The 20,722-nt window shown below is 44.0% G+C and overlaps 1 pseudogene; it reads left to right on the top strand.

Annotated features, from left to right (window-relative positions):
• Window positions 1-3,412: 3,412 nt before the first annotated feature.
• LOC125164892 (mitochondrial-processing peptidase subunit beta-like) overlaps window positions 3,413-20,722 on the top strand; it is a 75,113-nt pseudogene continuing 57,803 nt past the window's right edge.

Here is a 20,722-nt window from a genome sequence, read left to right as displayed (position 1 = left end):
GTTGGACCAAATATTTGGTCACCTTGTGACCCGATCGAGTTAACATAAAACCATCATAGTGTTTCACCACTATCCCATTCTACCTCTCTTTTCCACTTTCTTCACGAATTACTATTTTTTTAATGTTTATTTATTTTTGAGAGAGAGAGGGGAGGCAGGGGAGGGGCAGAGAGAGAGGGGGACAGAGGATCTGAAGCGGGCTCTGTGCTGTTAGCAGTGAGGCTGATGAGGGGGCCCGAACTCACAAACCAGAAGCTCATGACCTAAGCCCAAGTCCGATGCTCAGCCAACAGAACCACCCAGTCACCCCTCGTCATGAATTATCAGTTGCAGGGACGAAAGCATCAGTTGTGCAGAACCAACCGGCCTTGCTTGCGTGCGATCTTATTTTACATTAGAATAATGTGCTAGCCCTAAGTACTTGGGGCTCCTGAAATTGAGCCGAGTTTCCTGCCACTTTGTGACAAGAAACACTTTTCCTCTAACATCCAATAACGCGTTCCTCATGTCCAGCTGAGACCTCGCCAGAAGTGCCTTTAACATTCACATCCGTGGCAACTTTCTGTTCCTGACGGCACATGTATTCTCCAAGACAATAGAAGCTTTCTCTGTAATTCTCCCCACTTCTCTCTGAGTCTTCACCAGAATTGTCTTTAATGTCTATATCCCTACCAATCATCAAGACAATCTGGGCTTTTTCTATCCCGTATCTTAAAATTCTCCTCGCCTCTGCCATAACCCAATTCCAAAGACACATCTACAGTTTTAGGCATTTATTACAGCACCACCCCACTTTTGCTACCAAAATCTGTATCAGTCAGGGTTCTCCAGGGATTTATTTTAAGGAATCGGGAGGCTGGCACATCCAAAATTCATAGGGTTGGCCAGCGGGCTGGAAGCCCAAGCAGGAGATGGTGTTGCTTTCTGGTCTTGCGTCCAAAATTTGCAGTGCAGGCGAATGGGCTGGAAACTCAGGCAGGAGCTAAGACTGCAGTCTTGAGGCAGAATTTCTTCTACTCTGGAAACTTCAGTTTCTGCTCTTAAGGCCTTCAACTCGTTGGGTGAGACCCACCCACGTTATCAATTGTGATCACCTTAAAGTCAGTTGATTGCATATGTTAACCACACCTACAAAATACCTTCATACCTAGATTCGTGTTTGATTGTATAACTGGGTGCTATAGCCCAGCCAAGGTAGCACATCAATAGTATTCGCCACTGACTTAGCCTTCTCTTACTCCTAATCCCTTACCTGATCTTTATTTCTTTAATTTTTTTTTTTTTTTGCCATAGCTCTTAACACCTTCTAACATTTTATATAATTTACTTATTATGTTATCTATTGTATGGCCCTCTCCCTTGAATTTACAAAGGGAAATTAATCTTTTCTGTTCTGTTCACTGATGTAGTTCAACTACGTAGAACAGTGTCTGGGACTCAATAAATATATACTGAATGAATCAATCCAGGTTTTGCCACTTTAGAACATAACAACCAATGGGTAAGTTATTCAACTTCAGGGCACAATTAAAAACAAATGAACAAGTAAGAATTTCTCTCTTAAGATTGTCAGAGGACAGAGCAAGATAATGTTAATGAAGTGTCTGGAACCCAGAGAACATTCAGTAAATAGCACTGAGGGTTGTCATCTCCTCCAGTGGTTCATTCAGCAAATGCTTACAAAGTACCTACTATGTGTTGGGTACTACCAAGTGTCACAAAGTCCCTGACCTCTTGGAACTTACTTTCTAGTGTGAAAATAAGACTATAAGGAAGTTCCTTGTCCTAGAGAGGAAGTTTCTGCATTTTTATTACAACCCATGGCTCTACTACGAGATCAGTGTCATGGGCAGTCAGAGGTTCTTGCGCAGTGGATTGGACATAATTGCCTCAAGGACACGGTGGGGGTCTACTTCAAACCTCAGCTCTTGTTCGACCCTCAAATCCTCTGCCACACAGGATTTGCATCGGGTCGGTGGGAATAACACTTGGGCCTCATGATTGGATGACAAATCTTCCAAACATGGAGGGTCAGGGTAATTAGCATCATGTCTCAACCTTTCTCTTCTTCATTCAGGGTAAGTTATTTCATGTGTGATTGAAAGAAAAGGAGACAAAATTATTAAGGTGGGATCAGGGAGAGCTTTCCAGGCCAGTCTAGTCTGAACAGTGCCAGTTCTATTACGATTACTGCTCTACTGATGATAATAACGATCAGAATCTATGAGACGAACAGCCTTTTGATGATTTCTCTGATCCCCAAACCCAGGGGCAGATTCAGGTGTCTGGGTAAGGGGAAGTGGGTGATCCCTGAGGTACTCCTGAGGACCACAAGGCATCCCCAGAGCAGTGGCTCTCCACATTGGCTGTATTCTAGAATCATCTGGAGAACTTTTACAATTCCTAATGTCCAGGCTGCAAGTGAGTCAGGATCTCGGGAGGAGGGATCCAGGCATCAGTACTTTTTAAAGCTTCCTAGGGCTCCCAGAATGTGGTGGAGATTCAGAACTATGCCCTTAAAGGCTTTAGTTCCCACTTAGAACAGTGCTTTAAAACTTGCACATGCCTGAGTCACCTGGGGATCTTGCTAATGGGGCGTGCTCTGGCTCAGTAGCTCTGGTGCTCAGACTCTGCATTTCTAAGAAGCTCCCAAGTAGATGCCGAGGCTGCTAGTCAGCAAGGACATTTTTAGTAGCAAAAGCCTAGTCCTTTCTGATCCAAAATAGACCCCAGAGGGTTGGGGTAGTTCTGAAACTGATACAGGAGTTGGTATGGACTCTGTACAGAGTGCGCAATGGCACCAAAATCATAAAGAAATGGGTTTATCCAAAAGCCTGCTTAAATCACACCCACTGACCGGATGTATGCATCTAGCATAGTGCTACAGCAGACATAGTGGTGTTAAAAATTGTGGCTGCTGGAGTTAAATTGCTTGAATTCAAACCCTGGTTCCACCCACCTCCAGCTATGTGGTCTTCAGCAAGTTACCCTTTTTATTCCTCAGTTTCTCCATCTGTAAAATGGGAATGTTAGTAATACCTACCTCGTGGTCTTGTGAGAAACATTAAATGAGTTAATATAAATCAAGCACTTAGGACGGTGGCTGGAAAAGAGTAAGTTCTCATCAACTGTTAGCTATTGTAATTATTAGAATGGGAAGATGCAGGTTTGGGAGTCAAGACAGACAGGGGTTCAAATATGCCTTGATTTGGTCATCTGTATATAACAACAATGAGGCCTACTCTACAGACTTGTTAAAAGGGTCCAAATAATATGTGTACACAGCAGGTACTACGGTCTGAATGTTGGTGTCTGTCCCAAACTCATACGTTGAAATCTTACCCCCCAGTGTGATGGCACTGGGAGGTGAGGTCTTCGGTGGGGGGTGGGGGGTGGGGGTGATGGAGGCGTCATGCGTGGGATTAGTGACTTTATAAAAGAGACCCTACAGAGCTACCTGGCCCCTGCCACCTTCCACTATGTGAGACACAGCAAATGGTCTGAAACCCCAAAGATAGCCTTCGCCTGACCCTGATCTCAGACTTCCAGACTCCAGAACTATGAGTAATAAATTTCTGTTTACGAGCCCCTAGTCCGAGACGTTGGCAGACCAAGACAGTGGGCACCAGTGAGTGGTAGTTGCGGCCAAAAGGTCAAGTCCAAGCTCCACCGCAAGAACAGGGCACTCACTAGCTGTGTGACTGGAAGCAGGTCGCTGCCTCCCCGAGTCCCCATTTCTGCATCCACAATGCAGGGATGGCAGCAGTGAGGGTGGGAAGAGAAATGAGTACACATGGGCATGCTTAATAAACTGTAAAGCTCAGAAATGCCAATAGAAGTTCTTCATATTGTGACGGGATCCCCCTCCCACCCTCATGGTAAGAAGAAAATGAGACTGTTTGGCTGTGGGACGCCACACACTTTCCCAAAAACCTGCTTGCGGTCAAGTGGTAAGGTGATTCAGGTAACGCCTCACCTGCCGCTCGTGCCTGAACACGCTGTGAAAGAAGTGTCACCACTTGTTACAAAAGTCCCTTCTGCCTTGTTGGTGGGACGGTTTCTCTATGACAAGGCTTCGCTCCCACACCACCCTCCTTCCTTTTACAGATTCCAGTGACCCGTCTTAGCCAAGGCGCCTCCAACCACATCCCAGTAAGTCCCTTAAATGGCAGGGTGGGAGGGTGGGAGATGCGTTTCATGCACGTCTAAAAGCAAACTGGATGACGGTCTCCGGAGGGAACCCCCAGTGGGGGCAAGGTGCCACTCAGCGGTGCCAGGCCACTTGTCTCGGCTAATGAAACCTCCCTCAGTAGCCATCCCACGTGCCCAACTCCTAAGTGCCATCTGGCACCCACATCTTGAGATTTGCTGCTTCTGTTTGTGATCCAGACAGCTACAGCTCACTTCCATGTGGCAACGTAAGTGTATTGACATTTATCATTGGATTCTACTTTCCAGAACAGAGAGAGAGGGGCCTGGCAGGCACAGAGGGCGTACATCTCTGTGGTATCACACCCAACAGCTGACATTGGGGATTACTTATCTATTCTGTCACCCTTTGGCACAGACACCTCTGCTCAGTGTGAATGACAATCACTGGCTTGTGCTTCAAATAAGGAGAGAAGAGAGTTACTCCAAAATCTCCGTGCTCCACGCAAGCTCCTCTTTCTAGGACGAGATTACGCAACTTTTGCAGATGCAACTCACACTTTAAAAAAAACTCACAAACATATATATATATATATATATATATATAAAATGTGTGCGTACACACATTATATATATATATATTCCATATGTTTCTGTCAAAAATACTGTGGCATTATTTGAGCATGTATCTGTGCATGTGTCTGCGTATTCACATATGCATGCCTATGTGGATAAACAGCGTATAAAAATACAGGTTATTTTCCCACAAACTGTGTCCCAATGCCGCATCAAGCAACAGATTCAGTTTTCCGTTATTGGGACTCAGACTTTTGTTCCCCGATCCCTAGCGAAAAGGCTAAAAACCTGCTTGAAAGCCAAAACGTCTTCGCCCCTCTGCTGAAACTCATTGTAGTCCCGTTAACAAGAGTCTCCAATGAGCTCTAAGTGAAAGAGAAAACGTGACTCAACTTTTGGAGCCCCTGAAAATGCTGTGTAAACCAGAAAGTTCCCCCACATTGCCTCATTCATTCAGGTGTCACCCGTTCTTCTTAGTCTTTTTTATTTTTTATTATTTTTTCAAACTACAAGCCATTGTTCTAAAAGGTGAGCTCACAGAACAATGCATCTGATATGACTGGGACTGTCAGAGGAGGAACCTGTCACCCATGTTATCAGCAGCTCTTGTTTACATAGTCAACGCATCAGCCGCAGAAACAGCCAGTGAATCATACTGCAGGAAGATGACGACAGCCATGATATTTTGAATCGTCTAGAGAGGTGATCAAAGAGGAAACTTCGGTGGGTGAGTGAGATTTTACTACAGAGGAAGACAAGAAAAAGACGTCACGAGGAAAGAAGAGCGGGTTTGGGTTTCTATTAGGCCTACTGTGTCACTATGAACCGTGGAGCTGCTCGATAAATATTATTTGAGTTGAATTGAAAGATCTGTATCGGTCTGAACAAAAGCAAAGAGAGAACTCAAATTTCGATTAAGGATGTATGTTTGCAAGGAAAGGATAAGGAGGCAGGAGAATTTTGTCCAAACACGCTTGACTTTGGATTGACCTTCCTGTCCACGGATACTGAGGATGAGTTGGCAAGAATGTTGCCTGAAACAGGAAGACGATGGATCATAGACACTAAGAGCGAGACGGAAGACAGATGAGGTGTCTTGAGCTGAGAGATATGAGTTAACTCCCTAGGACAAGACAAATGGCCCCCAGGCCAGTACTTTTTGACTTGCAACCATTTTGGCCTTCATCCTCAATAAGGGGTCCAGGTCTCCCGGTAGCTTAAAAATGGTGGCCCAAACCTTCTTGCCAGAGACTGATCAGTCCACTTACGTGAGATGACAAGTCAAATGGAAGCAGTCTCATTTTTATCATGGAAACACAAATCAAGGATCAAAAGAAATCTCAAGAAGTCATCCAAGACAAAGACTTTTTAAATGATAACGGGAAGAGAGATGGTGTCAGAAAACAGGCATTGTCATATCCTGCTGGGAGGAAAGTAAACTGATAAATATTTCTGCAGGACAGCTTGGTAATGTGCACTAAAATCCTTAAAATGTTGCACATCCTTTGACCCCTTTTAAGGTATAATTGACCCAATTATAAGATCTTATTCATAGCAAATAAACAATCATGGTTTTGCACAAAGGTATAGCTAAAATGGCATTCATTCTGCTGTTATTATACGGTGAAAATTGGAAACAACTTAAATTGTCTATAACACAGATTGGATGAGCAATTATTACATATACTAACTGAAATCCTATGCAGTCATTGAATTGATGTGTAAGAATATTATTTAGCAGGGAAACTGCCAATTTTGTATCATTTGATTGAAAAGAGTTATATAGCTACATATATGATCCCATTTTTTACAATGTGTGTACAGAAATATACACACCTGAATATTGAGGGTAGTTATCTCTAGACAGAGCGATAATGTAGGACTTCCATTTTCTTCTTTATATCTATTTTTAATTTCTAAGTTTTCTACAATAAACACGTGTTGTTTTAATTATGTTTAAAATGAGTATTTTTAAAGTCACCTGTGGCCTGAAAACTTTGTGGGTGATTTCCCAGGTCTCTGGGGTGGGGACGGGGATTGGGAAGAGAATAAGTAGAGATTAAAGTCACCTTTAAAATTATAACTATTATTGCCATTTTACCAACAGATGAAACAAGGAAACAAAGCCCTCGATCTGGGCTAGGAAGATACAGAGCTAGTACTGCTCTGAGCACTTCTGCACGTAGGAATTTCTCCAAGATCTTTTATGGCTTATCTCTTGCCCCAATTCCCTCTTGTACAAGATGGCATAGCCTTATGGAGAAAGGAGGAGCTTCTGGTTTACAGGTAGTTGTCTTTATACTTACTGGCCTCTACTGAGGTGTTCTTGATCCCAGCTTGTCACTGGATATGAGGCACAGGTACCCCCTCCGTCTTTTTTGGGTGTCATGCCTTGACACGGACTCCAATAAAGCAGTCCCTGTGTCCTGCAGCCTCTTCACACTGACCCAGGCCTCTCTCTTACACCCATCTCTCAGACTTCTCAGTTCCCTAACAGGTTTAAAGCTACACTTAGATCTTCTGTATATTGAGCGTAAGATGAGAGGAAATGGGGTACTGCCCTTGGTCTTTCTGCAGTGTCCTTTTGCCCTCTTGCTGCTGTTTCTAGACCATTCTCCTCCTCTTTTCCTGATCACAAACTTCTCTGCCCCCCTGGCTTTAAATCTTATGTCCTGGGGCGCCTGGGTGGCGCAGTCGGTTGGGCGTCCGACTTCAGCCAGGTCACGATCTCGCGGTCCGTGAGTTCGAGCCCCGCGTCGGGCTCTGGGCTGATGGCTCAGAGCCTGGAGCCTGTTTCCGATTCTGTGTCTCCCTCTCTCTCTGCCCCTCCCCCGTTCATGCTCTGTCTCTCTCTGTCCCAAAAAATAAATAAACGTTGAAAAAAAAGATTTTAAATCTTATGTCCTTAGATCACATCACTCACTACCCCTCCTTGTCGTGTCCATGAACTAACCCCAGGTCACACCCTTCATTCCCTGAAGACTTCAGAGCCTGGCTCACAGTCACCCTTTCCAGCACTGCTCTGGGCATAACAATTTGTGGGTTCAACACTGAGGGAGATGGACCTTCCTCTATCTTAGTTTCTCAGTTTCTTAACCTCTTCTCCTTCCATGGTATGGGCCTCTATCTACTTTATCTCCCATGGTATCATCACTCCCGTGATCATACCGTAGAGTTTATCGCTCCAATAATGGAAATTCTCCATTTTCTCAATTCAGGTATACCACTCTCCTACTATCATATCACTTCCTGTCTTTATTGGACTCCCCCCAAAATCCTTCAATCCACAGGGATCTCAAATACAGTGATCCTACCACATTTTCACTGTTCCCCACCTCTGCCATGTCCTTACTTCCCTCTTAACCCAGCCTGAATTCCATGGTCAATTACTGTAGTCGCTTCCTTATGTAGATACTCAATTCCTTGCGTCTCTCTCCTATTTAATTTTTTTTTTTAATTTTTAATGTTTATTCATTTCTTCAGAGAGAGAGAGATAGCATGGGTTGGGGAGGGGCAGAGAGAGGGAGACACAGAATCAATCTGAAACAGGCTCCAGGCTCTGAGCTGTCAGCACAGAACCCATTGGGGGGCTCAAACCCACTAACCATGAAATCATGACCTGAGCCAAAGTTGGACACTTAACTGACTGAGTCACTCAGGTGCCCCTCTCCTATTTCATTTTACTAACCTGAAAAAACCCCAACCCTGGTTAAATCCAGTTCTCTGACTACTCTGTGCCTGCACCCATTGACTGTGGCCAGAGAAGACCGCGGTCAAGGATCTCGTTATTCACAGTCAATAATCACATTGATCATAGTCAATGATCTCAATGATTGAATGATCTCATTTTAAATTCATGATTGCTAATATCAAGTGACCACTTTCATTGATCACTCTTTCCTTAAACCTCCTACTTTGTCCTTATTCTCATCTGATGACCCTACTTCCTATGTCACTGAGCAAATAAAAGCAACCAGAAGAGAACCTCCACCACCACAATGACCAGCCTGCTTGCATCTAGGTGCATATATCTTTCTACTCTCTGGTTGCTGTGGATGAACAGTCCACAATCCCAGACAAGGCCAACCCTTCCAATTGTACACTAGATCTCATCTCGCTTGTTAACCCAAGGTCATAGCTACAGCACTTCTTCCTTTTCTTTTCTGGATTCTTATTTTTTCTCTCTAATAGCTTTACCCACCAGCATATAAACATTATTATTCTCCCATATAAAACCTCTCGATCCCGTTTTCCCCTCCATCTGGCCCCTCATTTTTCTTTTCCCTTTATCACAAAACTTCTTGAAAAATGTTTCTGTCTACACATTCTCCAACCACCCCTCTCTCCATTCTCTTGAACCCCCTCAAGGCTTTTATCCTATCTTAATAGTTTCTCTACTTTACGAAGTCTGATTGTCAATTCTCAGCCCGTGTCATAGTTGCCCTATCATCAAATTGGCCAAGGTGACTATTTCCTTCTCCTTGAAACACTCCTTCAATCTGCCTTACAGTATATTACATTCTCCTGGGGTTTTTTCCCTACTCATTTGCTGCTCTTTCCCAGCATCCTTTCTTGTTCCTCTTCCTCCCCTGACTGAGACCTCATAATACTGGACTTTTTCCCCTTTTCCATCCACACTCAAGTCTTTGGTGGCCTCATCCAGTCTCATGGTTTCAATGCCATCTCTATGCTGAAATCTCCCAAATTTGTATCTCCGTCCCTGGGATAAGTCCCCTGAGCTCCAGGCTCATAGATCTGTCTACCTACTCAACATCTTTGCTTGGATGTCTAACTTCGTATGTCAAAAAGCAAGTTCCTGCTCTTAGCTACCAAATCTGCTTCTCCTCAGCCTTCACATCAAATAATGGCAACCCCATTCTTCCAATTACTCAGGACAAAAACTCTTTTGTCATCCTCAATTCCTCTCATTCTCTCATATTGCATATCCACTCCATCAAGAAATCCTGTTGGCTCCTCCTTCAACATACGTTTGGGATCTGACCACTTCTTATCCTCTGTGTTGCTATTATGCTGGTATGAACCACCATTATCTCTTGCCTGGACACTTGCAAATTCCTAACTGGTTTATCTTGTCCACCTTCAGTCTGTTCTTAATCTACCTTAGCAGGGTGGCCCTGGTAAACACTAGTCAAAATAGCTCATACCTTTATCCTCCAGTAGCTCGTCATTCCTCCTGAGGGTACGCCAAATCCATGACAATGGCCTGTAAGGCCCTGGATGATCAGGTTGTCCCCTCTAACCTCATTTTCTCTTCTTCTGTGGCAGTTTTTATACATGGCTCTCAAAGTCTTTAATATTCCTCCTGATGAGAAGCCAGGGGACTCTGTCTCCTGCCATTAAATCTGGCCTCTATGACTGCCAGACCAATAGGTTATGGCAGCTTCCATTTTATGCCTTTTGGAACATTTGCTCTTTGAACCCAGCCACCATGTGTGCAGGAATCCAGCAGCTTGTGGAATATCCCAAATGGAGAAGAACTGAGGCCCCCAACCAATAGTCCCTGCTGAATTCTAAGCTGACAGCCAGCACTTACTTGCCAAGCATGTGAGTGAGCCATCCTGAAAATGGTGCCCAGCCCCTCACTGAGTCTCCCCAGCTGATGCCACATGGAACAGCAATGGGCCATCCTCACCATGCCCTGCTCAGACTGAAGGTACATAAACAAAAAGATGATTTTTTTTCTAAGCTATTAAATTTTATAGTGGTTTGTTGGCAAACATAGGGAACTGTCCCATTGTACCACCCTCACTCAATCCATGTTTGCCACTCTGTCCTCTTTGCTGGTCCCTGAACACTCAAAATGCTCTTGTCTCAGGGTCTTTGCCCTTGCATTTCCCTTGTATGTTCCCATATGTATACATGGCTCTCTCACTCAATTCCTTCAGGTCTTTAATCACTTGTTATCTTGCAAAGTATACGTGTTCCCCCACGTGCCTTGCCCCTTTTCACTTTATTTTCCTCCATGGTAGTGATCATTGTCTAATACACCACAAGGCTTACTGATTGTTCATTGCATATCATACCATCTCTATACTGATTACTTTCTTACACTAGAAGGTAAACACCATGATACAGGAATCTTTGTCTGTTTCATTCCCTGCTGATGTGGCCAGAGCAGTGTCTTCCACACGGTCACTCCTCAGTTAATACTTGTGGTTCCACTGCAGCCATGTACAGGGAAACTTGTACAGATTTCACCCTTCCTATCAGCCTTATTTGAAACTTGCAACAACTCTACGAGGTAATATAATAATAATTATTATTATTATTAATAATAATAATAATAATTATTATTATTATTCCTGTTTTGCAGATGAGCAAACTGCCGCAGAGCAGAGCTAAGATCCTGTTGCCAAATGGCAGAGCTGAGATTCAAGTTCAGGCAATCAGACACTGACACCCACTCTCTTAATCATTGTGTCTGCTCTGGTTGCTTTGGGGACCACACAGGAGAAAAGTTGTAACTCAGCTTTAGGGGGGGTTAAAGAAGGCTTCCCAAGGAGGTGATTTCTAAGCAGCATCCTAAAAGACAAATAAGAATAGCGTCAGATAAAGAGACTGAGGAAGGGCTTTCTTAGCAAGATTTGCCACATCACCCAGAGCTGCAGGCATTGTGCAAGGAGCAAGGAATATCAGGAGAAATAAAACATGCCCCTTGATGTATATTCAGAAAAGTAGGACAAATTGTTGAAACAAAGTATGTTAAGGGCTAATATTGATGCACATAAGCATGAGATGCTGTGGGGAGATAGAGGGAGCAGGAATTGAGCCAAAGGTAGCAGTTCAGTGAGAGCTTCCCTGAGGAGGTGGCATCTGGGCTAAATCTTGAAGGATGAGTAAGAGTTTCCTAGACAAACAAGGAGTGGGAGGTGCTTTTCTAGCAGAAGGAATGACGCACACAGTGAAAACATGAAAGTGCTTCTGGGGTTAGGGAAATATCAATAAGCTAGGAAGATCATTATATTGTTCTTCCCTTAATATTTCCAGAAAATGAATCTGTAGCATTGCATAGCATTGGGAGTAGAAGGTTCTGTTCAATGTTGAACCTTTGTTCATCTTCCTGCAACATAGACAACCCCACACATACCCTTGTTCTCTATCCAAGGGTCATATAGACTCACTGTCCTTGTCATTTATGTGACATCCCTTCGTACAGGTGGAAATTGCTGATCTGTCTCTTTATCTTCCCAGACTGGAGGCATTCAGTTCCCTCCTTTGCTGTTTTGCTCAACAAGCAAGCAGTGTACTCTGAAAGCCAGCCTGAGCAGACCATGCATCTAGACATTGCAAGGAATACAAAAGAAATGGAAAGTGTTTCCCTGTCATCCAGAGCTGCTTACTATCACCCCATATGGTCTTCTTTCCAAACTTTAAATCACGGTGCTATCACCCACCCAACCCTCCAATGCCCTTCCATAACATAAGAGGTTAAGGATCTATGCTTTGAAGTCATATGGACAAGTTTCATTACTTTGGGCAAGCTACTTATCTTCTTGAGCCTTAGTGTCCTCATCTATGAAATGTGATCCTGTTATTAATCTTATGGGGTATTTGGGGGGATCAAAAGAGCTAATGTATGTGTGGAAATAAAGACAACTTTGGAAAGAAGTCACAGAAAACATGACTTAGTGTGGCTTAAGGAGAAAGGGGAATTTGTTGATTTACATGAAAATTCGGGAGGCATGCCAATTATAGCAGTAGCTTGATCCGAGGGCTCAAATGCCGTCATCAGAACTTGATCTTTCTCCATTTCCAGCTCAACTCTCCTTTTCTGGCTTTGTTCAAGTCTCCACGTGGTGGTAAGATGGTAGCCAAGAAGCAGAGCCCCCATTCTTCTATGTTCCAGTCCAACAATCAAATGACAGTCCTAAGCCTGACACTCATTGGTCTGAAGATGGTCAAATGCCGATCCTTGAACTTATTACTTGGCCAGGGAATGGAATATGCTGATTGACTTAAGCTTTGATCATTGGTTACCTTGGGAGCTAAAGAGGGGTCTACTCCACCCAAGCATCAAATAATATTTCCACCATAATATGTAAAACAGTGGCTAAAATATCTTAAAATTCTTAATGAATTCACCACCATCATCATCACCACCACTACCATCATTATAGGGATTAAGTTTCAGTTTTAAGTATCTCAAACAAACATAACTCAACACCATTCTTTTCTTTTCTTTCTTTTTTTGTTTTTTTTTTTTTGAGTTTATTTATTGAGGGAGCAGGGAGGGGCAGAGAGCGAGAATCCCAAGCAGGCTCACTGTTGTCAGCGCACAGCCTGATGCAAGGCTAGACCTCACGAAATGTGAGATCGTGAACTGAGCTAAAACCAAAAGTTGGGGGCTTAAAAACTGAGCCATCCAGGTGCCCCACTCAGCACTCTTCTTAAATAAGAGGCCTTTACAATGCTGAATCGAGAGAAATATCTGTAGTAGACCTTTGTTATCTGTGGCTGCCAAAAGCCTCTTGAACATTCTTTCTACATTTTGATAGTTCTCCAAACTATGGGTCCTGCCTATCCCAAATAGAGTGCTCCCAAAGTTTGTTTTCCCCACATAACCCCTTCCCCCCACAAAACACCACCATTATTCAGTTTCTTCTAATCCTATGTACCCATGACAGGATTTGATTTGGAAGTGAGTTTTGGAAACAATAGGGGCATGGAACACCCATTTTGCTGTTGCTGATAGTTGAAGACATCCAGCTGTTTCTAGCATCAGTGCAAGGCTTCACCCGTGTCCGGCCAGTTCTCTAGAGTGGCTTTAGGCATTATTCCAAGAGCATCAGTCTGGAAATTATTAGCTCTTCCAAAGATTCTGTGAGTGTTTAATATCCCCCTATGAAATCTCTCCTTATACAAAGCAAGTAGAGTGATAATGTTGTCTGCAACTAAGAACATGAACTGATGCACTGTCCAAAAGCTTCCACAGGCTTGCATTATCACTCCCTGGGCTCCCCTTCCCATCAGACCATTCTCCACAATGACAGCAGGCTGCCTTGTAAAAAAGTAAATCCTCAGAAAAATGCCAGTTCCGTGACTGAATAAACGAACTCATGACTGAAAGATCATTTGGGGGAATATTAGAATTTTTAAAAGGTGAAGGGATTAGGAAATTATTGAGCTCATTCTACACATTGGACAAATGAGACTCAAGACCCAGAAGGTTAATTTGACCTGAAACATCACACTGATATTTCTAGTTCATAGGTTCCACCAAAATGATCACAAAATTATGGGTGTAAAATCATCATCTCGCACTTAAAGGATAATATTAATTATTTTTAAGATTCTAGAATTTCACTCTGTGCACTGCCATTTGAAACAATTAACAGACTCTGGACATCTATTTTTCTTTTAGGAGAGGCTTTGATCTTCATGATTTTCATTTAATGAGCTTCAGGCAGTGACAACATTAACAAGAACTACTCTAAATTTGTTTTCTACAGTTACACCCACCCCTGGCTTACACCAAGGTACAGCATTAAGAGCATGGGGTTAGGGAAATATCAATAGGCTAGGAAGATCATTATATTGTTCTTTCCTTAATATTTCCAGAAAATGAATCTGTAGCATTGCATAGCATTGGGAGTAGAAGGTTCCGTTCGATGTTGAACCTTTGTGCATCTTCCTGCAACATAACCCCACACATACCCTTATTCTCTATCCAAGGGTCTTACACCAGCATTAAGAGCATGGTGTCGAGAGCCAGACTATATGAATCTGAATGACAGTTCTGGCGCTTTCCAGCTACGTAACCATACACAAGTGATGGATTCTCTTCATGCCTTAGTTCTCCCTTTGACAACTGGGTATAATGATCATACTTGCCTCATAAAGTTGCTGTCAGAGTGAAAAGAGTTGGCGTTTGTAAAATATTTAGAGCAGTGCTTGTTAGTGCACTGTAAGTCCTACATGTTTAATTAAAAAAAAAATGTAAGCTCGCAGTTAACTAAACTATCAAATCTCTTTCGTGTATGTGGCTGCTGATTCAGACCCCCAATCTATTGGTGGTTGATTTCTTTTTTCCACCCCAAATATAAGACTTTGCACTGAGCCCTGTTGGATTTCCCTTTGGTGGTGCTGACTCAGGGGCACTCTCCTCCCCCGAGACTTTCTGTGCTCACCCACTCACCCAGCCACCCAGCCTCCGGGGCAGGTGCCGATAAGAGAGGTGTAAAAGAGAAGTCCTCTGCAAGCTATGCATGCAGTCTGCAGTCAGTCAACACACTCTGCTTGCAACTTAAGTTTGTAGCCGAACCAAATGTAAGTGGCTCTCAATACTGGTAAGTTAGGCAGATAGTTAAAATTTGACAGACACAAAAACCTAATAGCGGAACAATTTCCAGTCAATACTACTACCAAACTGATTTTTTAGCTGCCATCAAAATAAGCTCGGGAAGTTGTGATTCAAAATACCCCAGTGAAACGAGACAGGGAGCACGACAATGGGGACACTTGTGACCATCACAAAACTGCCAGGTCTACAGGTGGAATTAAGTGTCTGTCCCATTAATGACTAAAGACACAATTCTGGGAAGCAAGCCATCCAAATGCATCACTTGAATCCTGTTTGGCCTTTGTGACGTCGAAGATAAGAAAAGGAATCAACTAGGGAAACGTAAGATGCGGAACTACAAAAATAAACTGGTTTCGTCCCTGACATCTGTGTTTATAAATGCATTATGTTAAACAGCAGAGATTTTCCCCACGGCTAGCCAATAGCAAGATGGCGTCTTGCGTGTTTTGTTTTTTCTATAGCCCTAATCATAAGGGCTTTCCCTACTGTCTCTCAGCTTCCAGCTTTTGTTTTAGTCACTCCATAAAGAGTTGGCAGAGACATAGACGGGCAATTTCAGAAACATGGCTTATAACCAACCTGCTCCACTATTTTGTGACAGAACCTGAGTCTGTGCTAATTGTTCTTTAATGGAGAAGTAGTCGCTCCATACCCCCCTGCTCCTAACCCAGCTGGAGATTTTCCCTATCAATAACCCCAGAGCAGGCTTGAACCAAAGAAGTGACACATGCGGGAGCCAGATGTTTGGAGAGTGAGAAGGGGAGGTAAGTTCACACAATTGTTCTGCCTTCTTGCTTTCCGCTGAGGTTCTTTCCTGTGGGCTGTAGGACACATTAACAGGCTCTGGGCATGTATGCGGACAGCTCCAGCCCAGCCCTGCACTGAGAGCCTGCTAAGCAGGCTGTCTTCCTTTTCCGGTGCAGCTGGTGTTTGCAGAAGGACATGATTTGAAAGTTGATTTATTTACCTTTTTTTTTTTTAAATGAATGGACATAGATGTCTGTTTGTTGAAACAATTAATGAACTCTGGTGTTATGATTAGAATTTAAGAGAAAAACATCCTTGGCTTTCAGGTGGAAATCTAAGGACTTTGACTTCTGGAATGTTCGTAAAGGTAACTCAGAGCTAAATCAGAGGACATTTTTGGGGGGGTGGGAGTGGGGGGGGTCTTGTTTTTAAAAAATAACAGCTCATCACTTTCACTTGTGGAAGCCAATGGGCTCTAGTTTATGCCCCTTCAGTTTGTCTCTGTTGTCTCTGGAGACTTCGAAGATGTTTATACCGCATCACCTCAACTATACAGGGAAGACAACATGCCAGAAAGGGCCTCTTCCTCGTGGGCCAGCTCCTCCTTCCAAGTCTCTTCAAAAAGTCAAGGGATCGGAAACCTAAGAGACAGAACCTGACCGCCGTGCAAAGTGCAGATAGACTGAAGAAAGCGTGCTTTCTTCTTTAAAAAATTTATTCATTATTTTGAGTAGGGATATGAACATGCTCACTGATTTAGAAAGCTTTAAAGGAACATCCAGTGAAAAATAATTCTCTCTTGTACCCCTGCCCCCCACCAAGCCCTGAGTTCCCATATCAGAGGTAAGCATTATTACCAGTTTCCAGAGTATTCTGGAGAGATGCTACGTAGATTATAAACATTCTATACGTGCATATACGTCTCAAAAACACAACTGATTATGTACAACACACATTGTTCTACACTTTGCTTTTTTCACTTAACAACACATCAAAGGGCTCTGTCTTTTGTTTTTTGTTTTTTTTTTTTTTTTTTGTGCCTAAAGTGCTGTCAGGAGAGAGAAGTCATCCTTCAGTTCAGTGATCTGCATCTGCTTCTGGCTTATCATACTGACAACAAATAAGATGCCAGGTTACACTCTACCTCAGCCTCAGGCCATCTCAGCCTGGAGAAATAGAAATCACATTTAGAACCTTAAAACTCCTAAAGAGTTAAACAACAGGAAGTCTGGGGTGCGTAGAAGAGGAGGGAAAGACGAATTCTGTTCAAAAGAAGGTTGTGTGGCACTGACAGTGGAGCAGAAAGACACTTTGAATGCAATCTTGCAAAACTCAAATCCCCTGGTTCTACTGCCTTTGTAAGTAGAACACAAACTTATGTAGTTGTGTCATTTTTGCTAGTTGAGGATCTCTAGAGGCAGCAGAGCATCAATATTCTGGACACAATATGAAAGACTTAGAATCAGACAGACCTGGATGTTAGTACTGGCTAATATGTTAATGATAGTTATTAAATTAAATAAGTTATTTAACCCCACAGAACGTTGGTTTTCTTTTATGTAAAAGAGAAACATGTACCTTACAGAATGGTTATAAGAATTTGTTAAGGGGCGCCTGGGTGGCTCCGTCGGTTGAGCGTCCAAGTTCGGCTCAGGTCATGATCTCGCGGTCCGTGAGTTCAAGCCTCGTGTCGGGCTCTGTGCTGACAGCTCAGAGCCTGGAGCCTGCTTCGGATGCTGTGTCTCCCTCTCTCTCTGCCCCTCCCCCCCTCATGCTCTGTCTCTCCCTGTCTCAGAAATAAACAGTTTTAAAAAATTAAGAAATAAGAATTTGATTAAAAAAAAAGTGAAAAACATCAGCCATCGTAGGCATCCGCTACCACTGTGATGGTGCCACATAACAAACCATCCCCAGTGCTCCATGACTTGAAACAATGTACATCTAGTTCATGTTCATGGGTCTGTCTGCTGTGATTTGGCGGCACTCAGCTGTGTTTATCTGAACTTGGCTGGACTCGAAGCTTTGGGTCAGGTTCAGGGTGTGTTCCACACGTCTTGGTTGCAGGTCAAAGAGCAAAAATTACCTGGGGGCATGTTCCCTTCATGGTGGCGGATGGAGCCTCAAGAAGAATGGCAGAACCTCACCAGGTCTCTTAGAGCCCCAGCTATAAGTAACTGGCACATTGTTCCTTCTGCCCAGTTCTATTGCCCAAAATACCACAAAGGCCAAAGTCAGTGGAGGAGGAAGAATATTCCACCCACAGTGAACCACAGCAAAGGCAGGCAGGGAAGGAAGAATTGTGAACAAAATGTAGAGGCACCCAGTACAGTCCCAGCCACCTAGAAAGTTCACATAAATGGGAGTTATTATATTTATTCATATTATCTAATAAATATATCTATCATTATTATCATATACTCTTCACGTGTGAAAGGCATAAGAGATGACATTAAACTTACAATGATTCTAAAATACACCCTAAAGAGTAATGTTTTTTTAAAAAAAATGCCTACTTTCAAAAGTCCAACCATTTGTTACCCTGTCATTGATACGCCTGACCAGCACTGGCATTCGCCGGGGCCTCTATGCGAATTTCAAAGAGCTGTGTCCCCTCTAAGTAGGCGCAGCCCCAGAGCCAACAGCACAACAAGTACATAACAAGGGGACAAGACACAGCTCTGCCCAAGAGCATGCAGGTTGGCACCTTGGATAGCTGCCCCCTCAGCCAGGCACAATGTGCAGTGTGGCCTGCACACCACAGACAGCAGCGCTGCTCTAGAAACGGGAAGGCGACTCTGGAATCTCATCATGTACTGGGTTCTGGTTCATTGCCACCATTGCTATAAGCAATTTCCTTGGAGCTTTGATTCACAGCTTCCTTTCTGTTCACAGCTTTTCAGTTCTGACCTGGAAGATAGGAGCTTTGGGAGTCCAGTGGCACCTCTTTCCCAGAACCCCTAGAGCTTTTCGTGCCTGAACCCAGACCCAGGTGATGTGGCAGCTTGCAGGCGGCTCTAAGGCCTGAAAGCTGGGATCACAGAGAAATGTAGAGACTTACACAACTTAATTTCTTTCATCCTGACTGACAGGATAAGGACAGAAGGGAAGAGGAGAGAAATCTAAAGAAGCTTTATAGGCGCTGACATTCTAAGCTTGTGGGTAGATAAGCTGCTCATCAGGAGTGGGGGTGCGAGGCAGCAAACATGGAGGAGGGGGAGAAGAGTGGGGAGTGGAGGAGAGGGAGAGAGGGAGGGAGGAGAGAGAGAGGGGGGAGAGGGGAGAGGGATAGGAAGGACGGAGGGAAGACAGGAACTTTGATCCCAGGGTCAAGAGCAGCACCTGACATGGAGGAAGTGCTCCTTAATACCAGAGGGCGTGGGGGAGACAGAAGACATGAAGGCTTGTGATGTTGACCTTCATGATTTTACTAAAAGCACTGCCCAGCGAATAAAGTGAACATCTGAAGGTCCCACCAATCGATCGTGATATATCTTACGCGGAGAAGCAACGTGCCTCTGTCCAGCATAACTCACCAATCCTCGCCCTGCTTCCTAATCATCTTTCTTGACCTTCTTCTTCTCTCTCCTTCTTGCCCTCCTGCAGACAGAGCAAAGGAAAGCATCCCCCGCTCACTGGCTTGAAGGCTCTCCCTCTCTTCGGTTTTCCTGTTTTCTCTCTTGTAAGAGTCTGTTAGACACTTCCTCTGAGGTTTACTTGCAGTCGGACCTGAGAATCTTGGAAGTAGTCTCTCTCAGGGTCTCTTGCTCCAGTGACACTGTGGGGCCCCCCTCAGCAAGACATGGGGAGCAGCATGGAGATGGTAACAGCCAGGCATTCTCTGCATGCCGTCGAGCTGGAGGCTTCTAAAGAGGGCAGAAACCCTGAAGGATACTCCTGAGTGAACTCTCCTTGGACACTGGCCAGAATCCAAGCTCGGCTTCCTCTGATCCTTTAAAATGTGGTTGGGCTCTGTTGGGTCTTACCCGCTCAGGAATGAGTCCCGCCACTGGGCCATCCAGCCTCCTCTTTGGACCTTCCCAAGTCCATTCAGGTCCCAGCTGCCGGTGCTGGAATTCAGCATTCGAGGGAGGACGTGTTTATTTCGAAACAATCGTGAGGCTTGATTTGATGTAGTGAAAGAAATTAGTGCTTGCTGAATACGGCCCAATTAGTACTGCATTAATTCATACAGATTAGCAGCTGACATTGGCTGGAAGGCACACATCGGGACATTTCAGTAAGTTTGGCTGAGAGCTACCTCTTCATGGTTGCCGAGCCTCCCCTCCCTCACCCCAAAGCTCAGATGATGACTCTGTTTGGAATGATTTTCACATCAAGGATGCATGGTGTCATTTTAGTGTTAGCTGGAAATGGACAAATTGAACCATGGTCAGCAGATGCCCCAAAAGTCAGTCATCAAACTGACACCCTTCTGAGACCTGCTTTCTCCCAAGCCCACATTCTAACCACTAAACAACTCACCCAAGATAGAAGACATTGTCACATGCTACTATGGAAATACAGCAAGGCACCTTGTGGACCATCACACGTGGTATGTGAATCCACACCTGGTGTGAGCAGTTAAATATGTTCTCACTGCAGTAACAGTGGCTTGAACAAAGACAGGATTATCTGTTCACGGTTACGGGTTGATTGTGTCCCTCCTCCCCCATACGGTGTTGATGCCCTAATCCCTAATACCTCGGAATGTGGCTGCCTTTGAAGATAGGGCCTTTAAAGAGGTGATTAAATTAAAATGGTTCCCTTGGGATGGGCCTGTATGTTAGTCGGGGTTCTCCAGGGAAACCAATCCTGAAGGATATACAGATAGATAGATTTCTTATAAGGCATTGGCTCACAGGATTATGGAGACTGGCAAGTCCCAAGATCTGCAAAGTGAGTCAGCAAGTTGGAGCCCCAGGATGGCTG

This window comes from Prionailurus viverrinus, chromosome B1, assembly GCF_022837055.1.
Source record: "Prionailurus viverrinus isolate Anna chromosome B1, UM_Priviv_1.0, whole genome shotgun sequence".
Classification (NCBI taxonomy): domain Eukaryota; kingdom Metazoa; phylum Chordata; class Mammalia; order Carnivora; family Felidae; genus Prionailurus; species Prionailurus viverrinus.
Note: the sequence above shows the minus strand (reverse complement) of the source record. Positions and strands in the feature narration are given on the sequence as shown.